The 5,650-nt window shown below is 41.0% G+C and overlaps 1 long non-coding RNA gene across 8 annotated transcripts; it reads right to left on the bottom strand.

Moving 5' to 3' along the window:
- Nucleotides 1-359: 359 nt before the first annotated feature.
- Nucleotides 360-5,644, bottom strand: LOC103461197 (uncharacterized). Of its 8 annotated transcripts, none has more exons than XR_001776357.1 (3): nucleotides 2,393-5,644; nucleotides 874-1,889; nucleotides 360-762 (listed from the first exon to the last, which is right to left on the bottom strand). It is a non-coding gene; the product is annotated as an uncharacterized LOC103461197 (long non-coding RNA). The 8 variants fall into 8 exon arrangements; XR_001776356.1 differs by having other exon boundaries at nucleotides 360-1,288; nucleotides 1,742-1,889; XR_001776355.1 differs by having other exon boundaries at nucleotides 360-1,889; nucleotides 2,393-2,451; nucleotides 3,567-5,644.
- Between the last annotated feature and the right edge of the window lie 6 nt (nucleotides 5,645-5,650).

Here is a 5,650-nt window from a genome sequence, read left to right as displayed (position 1 = left end):
TATTATTATTATATTATTACCATTATTATCATTATTATTATTATAATATTATTACCATTATTATTATTATTATTATTATTATTATTATTATATTATTACCATTATTATTATTATTATTATATTATTACCATTATTATTATATTATTATTATATTATTACCATTATTATTATTATATTATTACCATTATTATTATTATTATTATATTATTACCATTATTATTATATTATTATATTATTACCATTATTAATATAATATTATCATTATTATTATATTATATTATTATTATTATATTATTATTATTATTATATTATTATCATTATTATTATTATGTTAGCAGCTCTTTCCGTTTTCGTTCATTTTGTGGATGGAAATGTGTTGAGGACTCAGCTGAACTCATTGTCCTAGTTAAAGTAAGAGAAAAGTCTGTGGGCTCCATGACGATGTAAAGACGATTTTAGTAAATATTCAAACCACTTTAAAAACCTGCTGCTGATTTTTATGAGGTTCACTGGAAACATTTTATTCAGTTAAATAGATTTTTGTAGTTTTTGATCTGGAACCAGCTCAGACTCCCGCTCCTCAGTGGATTTGGTCGGATTTTCCTGGATTCCCTTTGGCTTCTTTTTCAGTTCATGAACATTTTCATAAAAATGTTTTAAACACAATAAACTGCTGAGTCTTTCAGGAATGATCCTGTTTTCATCGGATCTTCAGGCGTTTTGTTCCCAGCAGTTTGTCACAATGTGTTCCTGTCGCTTTAACTGAACGGAAATAAAACATGGGATTATTTTGTGTTTGATCAAACGTGTCTAGTTCAAACCTGGCAGATCAGATCAGCTTGTTTCAGATTCTCCTGAAGACTTTCTGTTTACCTGCAGATGTTTTCAGGACTGCATGGTTTTTAAATCAGTTTTTTCAGCCTCAGCTGTTTTAAACTGGACCAGAAATGAGTGAAAACTTTCCAAAACTCTGCTGGTGGATTTTAAAGATGATTATTGAATCAGTTCATCTGAAGGTCGGAGCTGCGTTCAGTCGATCTGCTGCTCATGTGGATCAATAAAAGCTTTTAACTGCAGTTTAAAACCATTTGAACGACAAACGTTTCCATTGATCGGAGCTGCAGGCGGAAAACTGTCGATTCCATGTCAGCAAACTTTCACCAGAGACACTTTAAAGGTTTCCAGTCATAAATAATCTGAGCCGCTTTACGCTCCGTCAAACAGGCTGGATGGAAAAGCAGCAGGAGGGAAAACGGAGCTGCAGGTCCAGGCAGGCCGGCAGCTTCACCTGAAAAACAAACCGGATCCAGTCAGGAGGTTCTGCTCATCACAGGCTCAACCTGACAGACCAGACGCACAGATTGTTTATTACAGACAGAGGTCTTCCTCTGCCCGGGGGTCAGACTGCTTGTTGCAAAGATCAATGAATCATTTTTATATTTCAGAAACATAAAAAGCAGAGAGTTTTCAAATTCTACAAAGTTTAGTAAAATAATGACTTTACAGGTAAAATCTGCTGGTTGTTTCTTCAACCTGAAGATTCAGTTTGTTTTCATGGATTAATTATCCTGCAGTATGAAAGATTGAGTCTCATGAATGAAGAGTTTGTGTTTTAATCTGTTGGTTTTCTTCCTGCATCCTGAAAGTTGAAATAGTTTTAGGTTTCCAGTCAGTCTGCAGGTCGTCTTGCTTTGGTTGAATTTGGTTAAAGTTGTGGATTTATTGAATTAGTAGCTCTCACATTTGGTGGATCAGTTGTTGTTACTGATGTCTGCAGCAGGAAGGTTGTGGGTTTGAATCCCAGCCTGCAGTTTGCATGTAGAGGTTTTCTCCTGGTTCTCCTCACATCCTCACTCGGTAGTTTAATCCATCGTTGTTTGTTGTGTCATCTGGAATCAGAAGTTTAGAAACGTGAGGAATGAAAAGCATCTGGTGATGAAGGTTAAAATCCTGAGGAATTTATCCTGAAGTCAGGAAAGGAGCAGAGAAAAGCTACGATCTGCAGGAACAGAATCAGGTCCCAGAACCTGTTTGGACCTAAACTTGTTTCTGGGTCTAAAGTCAGACTTTGGGTCAACATGTTCAGGTCTTGTTGACTCAGTTTGGGTTCATGGGTTTCAGTGTGTCACAAACAGGGAGGCTCAGTTCAGGCTGAACACAGGAATCATCAGCTGGTCCAGTCCTGATAATCCAATCGTCCTGACAAACACACGTCTGTCTGAGCCGCCGAGCGTTTCCTTCACAGAACCAACCAGGAGTGTTGCAATGAGAAACGATGAGCCATGCAGGTTCCAGATGTGTGTGTGTGTGTGTGTGTGTGTGTGTGTGTGTGTGTGTGTGTGTGTGTGTGTGTGTGTGTGTGTGTGTGTGTGTGAGAGACTCTTATCTCTACCTCCATCTGAACTGTCCTCCCTCTGAGCTCTGATTGGTCGGCGCTGTGATTGTGATCTGCTGCAGGTAGAGACTTTCAGGAACATTCATTTCAACCAAAACAAGCAGATTCACATGCGATAACAGAACCAAGTCGTTAAACCAACATGTGACCCGTTCTGATCCGTCTGCCTCACTTCTTCTCTTTTCATGGAACATTTGGACTTTTAGGGTTTTAGAAAAGAGGAATAAGTTTAAAAGGTTTCATTTTGCAGCACAGACACAAAAACTGTTGTATGAAGTTCAGCTGACGGATAGAAAACCGTCCAGATTTCAGATGAAATGTTGAGCTGAGCTGCAGGATGTTCCAGTCATATTTCCTGTTCTGACACATCAGCTTCATTGTTTTTATAACTGTGCATAATTACATTAAAATGGACAAAACAGGCTGCAGCTGAGCAGCATCACAGTATCATATTGTCTAAGTAATTCTATAATGATCCTGCAGCTCAACTCTCTGCATTATGGTTCTAAAGTATTTGCATTAGAATCTAAAACACTTCAGGTTTTGTGTTTTTGCTCTAATGGAGCCGAACATGAAGATGAACTCCAAGCCTTCGGTTTGTGACATGAAGTTTTGTTTCTATCTTTAACTCTCAGCTTCTCGCTGCGTCGGGTTTCAGTGGAGCTGCTGCAGACGCAGACAGGCCCGACCTGTTCCTGAGCAAACACACCGTCTGTTTCCTTCCACAGAGTTTTTGTTCAAAACCAGAGAAACGGGGATGTTTTCTGGTATTTACAGCCACTCAGAACAATGACTACACTCTAGGAAAAATCTCACTGTAGGGAATAAAACCAGCAAAGATAGAAAACAGGAAGGAAAGAAGTTTTTGTTGTTTCCATGTGACTCAGTGTGTAGAACCGTCCTGGACCTGAAGCCGACGGGTCGCCTCCTTAAAGGTTCACTGTGTTGTTTTACATCCACAGATGAAAACATGCAGGAATTTATGGGATTTTGTTCCCTGACTTTGTGGATCAGATTCATCGTCTTTCAGAATATTTTAGCTTGTCGCCACATTTTTAAAATGATGTTTTTTAAATTAATTTTTATTTATGTTTCAGTTATTTTAGAAATATCCACAAAATAATAACCATAATAATAAGTAGTTAGTGTTTTTGCCATGCAGGAAGCTGACCGGGTTCTGCTCATGTCCGCTTCACGGCTCATGTTTCTCTGACCTCATCATGTTCTGGTCGAGTTCTGGTCCGGTTCTGTTCTGGTTGTGATTCTGTAAAGAACCGTGTGAAATCAACAAACTGGACCGAACGGCTGCATTCAGCCTGGATGAGCCGATTCCTCTGGAAAACTGAACGAGCCGGCAGGAGGGAATTCTGACGAACGTTCCAGGACCTGAGCGGTTTGGAGACTCTGAGAAACGGAGAAATGAGGAATGAATGCAGACGGATGTTGAGGAGAGAAGGAAAACAAGGATGTTTGGGAATCTTCGATGTAGGGATGGGAATAAACGAGTGGGAGAGAAGAGAGACACCTGGGAGGAGTGGGAGGACGGAAGGAGGGATGGAGATGCAGAATGAGGACAAACAGGAAGGAGGGAAGAAAGAATGGAAGGAAGAGAATGAAGGAGAAAACAGGATCAGGATACATGAAGGAGGGATGGAGATGGAAAGAAAGGAATAAATAAGAAAAGTCATTACGTCTGAGTCCAGATGTGGAGCGTTCCCCAGGAGGCTCCGGCCAATGGGACGGCCCCTCAGCCAGCCGGCAGCCAATCAGGATCACTCCCAGCTCAGCTGTGTTGGTTCTGTGACATCACAGCAGGAAGTCAGCCAATCAGAGTTCAGAGGAAAGACTTCATCAGTTCATCAGCAGAGGGAGAAGCATCTGCATGTCAGGGAGTCCGAACAAACCGCCGTTCATCTCTGAGCTGTTAGTGTTGGACACACGTTGGTTCATCTGGTGGACGGTCCGTCCAGGGCCGGCCCAAAGGTCAGCGGGGCCCCAGGAGAACTCCACCTGGGGTCCATCAGCTCCGATCAGCCTCCAGTCATCAATAACTCCTCCTTTAACCTGAACAGACCTTCATTCAGTTCATTTATTTGTCCTTCAGGTTTAGTTTCAGCCAGCTGTGGTTTGAACTGCGTCAACTTTTCTGATTTCCAGTTTTCTTTGAGGTCTGACTGCTTAGAGATGTTGTTTTGAAACCAAATGGGAAAAAATGAAGCAAAAGTTTCTCACCTGCATCTGATTTTTACTTTATGTGTTTATGGATAGAATTGGTAGAAGTTTTTTGTTTTGATGCTTTTAAAACATTAAGAAGCAGCTCAGAACTGGAATCAGCTGAACTGCTGATTCCAGGTCAGAGCTGATGAAAGTAAAACCCTTTGATTCTGATCTCTGACCTATTGATTGATTGGTTCTGACTGTCATCAGAATGTTGTTTGATGATGTTCCAACATGGCTGCCTTCCTTCCTGAAATGGTTTGATCTGATCTGTGCGGCTGAATGAGAGCAGCAGCCTGCTGTCAGTCATTCTGCTCAGACAGGAACTGATTCAGTTCACAGATCAGAAGCAGAACCTACTCAGAGATCTTACTGACCCTTGACCTCTGACTCCTGAGCTGCCGGTTTGTTTCTAGCAGAGACGTGAGCCTGCAGAGCCTCATTCCTCGCCGACTTGTTCAGCTTTTGCTGCTGGGATGTGCCACTCCTCTGGCCTCCTCTCTTTATGCTCCTTTGAGTGGAAACTTCCCCTGAACAACTCAGAGGGTGTAACCGTAAAACATCGGCACGCGCCTGAAGAATGAGGAAGAGTGAGAATTAATTGGGTTATATATTTGAATTCCCTTAGTAAAGAGAAGTTTTATTCGTTTGATATCAATATTGGGTTTTTAACCAAAAATAATAAATTTTAAAATCTGTAAAGGAGCAAATACTTTTAAGGCTCTGAATTATCAGCTGTCTGTAATTTTCTAAGAGCAGAAGTTTGATGCTGCAGTAAATTTCTCACTAAATTATTCTGACGCAGGTTTTAATCTTGCAGCAAATTAAAATGGAATCTTTTCTCCTTAAACTCTGTGTTGCCATGGTGACCAGGGAAACGGCACCACTCAGTGGCCGGTAGAGGAACTGCAGTGAACTCTGTGTGTCTGCTTTCAGTGTGCCAGGGGATGAGCAACCAGCTGACCATGCTGGACAATCATGAGCATCACTACCACATCATGAAGAAGATGTACTCCGGCTGCAACGTGGTTCTGGAGA

This window comes from Poecilia reticulata, unplaced genomic scaffold (genome assembly GCF_000633615.1).
Source record: "Poecilia reticulata strain Guanapo unplaced genomic scaffold, Guppy_female_1.0+MT scaffold_746, whole genome shotgun sequence".
Taxonomy (NCBI): domain Eukaryota; kingdom Metazoa; phylum Chordata; class Actinopteri; order Cyprinodontiformes; family Poeciliidae; genus Poecilia; species Poecilia reticulata.
The sequence above is the reverse complement of the archived record's forward strand: the minus strand, read 5'-3'. Positions and strand labels throughout refer to the sequence as shown.